At 38.6% G+C, this 2,812-nt stretch overlaps 1 long non-coding RNA gene across 1 annotated transcript; it reads right to left on the reverse strand.

The window, feature by feature from the left end:
• Window positions 1-232: 232 nt before the first annotated feature.
• On the reverse strand, window positions 233-1,289 carry LOC141129853 (uncharacterized). The gene is made up of 3 exons (XR_012241884.1): window positions 1,134-1,289; window positions 867-1,041; window positions 233-343 (listed from the first exon to the last, which is right to left on the reverse strand). It is a non-coding gene; the product is annotated as an uncharacterized lncRNA (long non-coding RNA).
• Between the last annotated feature and the right edge of the window lie 1,523 nt (window positions 1,290-2,812).

Raw genomic sequence — 2,812 nt, forward strand, 5'->3', positions numbered from 1 at the left:
TAAGGTTGGCAAAGTGAATAAATATTACATTTTATATACTGTATAAATAAACATGGTCTCTCATACTGTTCATAAACTATTTTTATTTAACGGAGTCCAGCAAAAATAAACAGTACAGTACAGTAATCACATATTGGTTGCTGCACCATTCCTCTCAATCACCACCGGCAAGACCTTCTTTATGTGGTCAATTGTGTCACAGCAGATTTTAATGGTCAGAATGTCTCTCCAAAACTTAAGAATCCCATCAATTAGCTCCACCTTGTTTGTCGGTTTGTGTACCCTTTTGAGGTACCCCTTCAGATGTGCCCACACCATCTCAATGGGGTTCATATCCGGTGATCTGTAAACACAGTGAGCATACAGTAAGTACACAAGCAAAAAGGTTCAAATTGCAATCTTTGTACAGTGTCAAAAGTGGAAAATGACTGGCATGGTTCTTGTTAATAATTACTGTAAGTGTTAAACGTGTCTTTGGACTCTTACAGTACAGTACTGTGTTTTGGGGATTGTTTACTACTGTATATACTGTACAGTAAGCACATAACATGTACAGGTACTGTACAGTACTGTACTGTACAGTATGTTTAGCACTGTTAATGCACTTTGCAACCTACTGTACTGTACTGTAACCGTTGGATGTCTATCCCTTGCTACACAGTACTGTACTGTACAGTATGTTTTGTATGTAATTCTCATCTAAAAATATTTGTACAGTAATAAATATTGGTTAAAAAACAAAAGTGGCAAATGAAACACAGAGACCAAATGTTCAAAATATCAAAACAAATGGACAAAAATTAATTAGAAATCATTGTAAAAAAAATGACAACAGTAAAGAATAAAAAATAAATAAAAATTATTACTCTGGGGGTGTCCGCAACCAGTTTACCCCATTACTGGCCATAAATGGTGCAGCACAGGAATGTTTCGGATCATTGTCCATTATCACACGGCATCCATCTGGGTATACTTGCTTTAGGTATGGAACCAGCGCATTGGTGACTATATGCTCTTTGAAAAATGCGGTGTCCATAATACCTGTGATGACAGAAGACGCACGACATTAAAGCAATTGAATAAAAAGATTGAGGGAGTTGTAATCAGGTTGTGGCAGCTGTACAGTACTGTACCTTCAAATAGCACCAATGGTCCAGGTCCAAACTTTGAGATGCCACCCCACACATGGATTTTAACGGGATGTTTTGGCTGTGGCTTAGTAGACAGGTGTCCTTTTTTGCAGAATGCCATTGTATTGAATCTCACAAGCGAAATTGTGGATTCATCAGTGAAAAGCATATGACGGAAATTTTCGCCTGTTTCCAACCAGAGCTTGGCGTGAGCCACCCGTTTCTGCTTGTTGATTTCTCTCGTCATTGGTGAAAACCTACGGTAACAATGTACAGTACAGTAAACACAGAGGATTGTCATACTGTACAGTATTATTTAAAAGTGCATTTAAAAATCACACATCATACAGTAAGTGGGGTAAATGGGGTAACGGATTATACATTAGTTATAATAAATTTTAAAATATTCATACTTAGCTCGTTGCCACTGCCAACCTAAAGCCCGACGGACTTTGAGAACAAGTCCTTTACACACGCTAATCCCATGCTCAGACAGCAGCAACCTCTGTACTTGTGCAGCAGTCCGTTCATCATCCTCACGCATTAATGCGTCAATATGCACAGACAGAACTCTGCAGAAAAAAGAGGGATGGTCAGTCTGGTTTTCTTAAATTCATGTTTTTATTAAAAAAGAAAAAAGGAAAGCTCAGCCACAGTGCCCCCATTCAGTACAGTAACGTCCTGTGAGCCACCCCTACAGTAACTACAGTACAGTACTGTACAGTATGAGACCAATGAAGTCTCTAAAACCAGTGCTTCTACAGTGTTTTGAATCAGCTGCTACAGTAGCGTTGCACATGTCTCATAAATCATGCATTTATTTTTTTGAAGGGCTTTGATTGCTTTAACATATAATAATTTTTCTGGAGGTTATACTTACAGAATTTTTCACGTGAATGCACATTGTCCCTTTTTTTGCAATATTGGATTGCACGAATATCACTTTATTGTTGTTGATTTATAGCACAATAATATTTTTTATTATTTAGATTTATATTTTCATAGTGCAGCGTATTATACTGTGTATTTTAAAAACATTCAGCTGTGCCTGTCAGTGCGCTATGAATTCTGGTACTTGTGGTTCTAAATAAATTATCGTACAGATTGGTACAGTACTTACTTATCCAGATGTTTGATGGCACGTTTTCTTGGATGTGCATTGCCACTGGCGTGATATTGCACGACTCTTAGAGATGCTTGTATATCCCACGTCAGCAGCCATGACTGGATCTGTTTCATGCTATGCCCAGCAAGACGCCTCTCCCGCATTCGTCTACTTATGTCCTGGGAAATCATTTTGGATTCACTACTAAAAGCAGTACAGTACCTACAAATCTGGGCAGATAGACAAGATACAGTACTGTACTGTACTTTACTGTACAGCAATGTGAACCATTACAGTAGAATGCTGAGCCAGGACAGTACAGGTACTGTATTTGAATGAAAACGTTGTCATGGTGCCAGACATGATGTCGCCAGGACTTGGTTTTGAAGATTGATGAACAATGGCTGTTGGGACTCTGCTAGAGAAAAAGGTTCACACCTTTTCTGAATTGATGATTGCACCTCCCAGACACCGGTCTCCCAACACGCCATTATTCATTTAAAAGTCAGAAGTGTACTGTACAGTGTATTGGGATGCAAGTTGCGAATTTCTACGGGAAAATAGATACAGTTATGGG

The sequence above is a fragment of the Aquarana catesbeiana genome, linkage group LG02, assembly GCF_042186555.1.
Source record: "Aquarana catesbeiana isolate 2022-GZ linkage group LG02, ASM4218655v1, whole genome shotgun sequence".
Classification (NCBI taxonomy): Eukaryota; Metazoa; Chordata; class Amphibia; order Anura; family Ranidae; genus Aquarana; species Aquarana catesbeiana.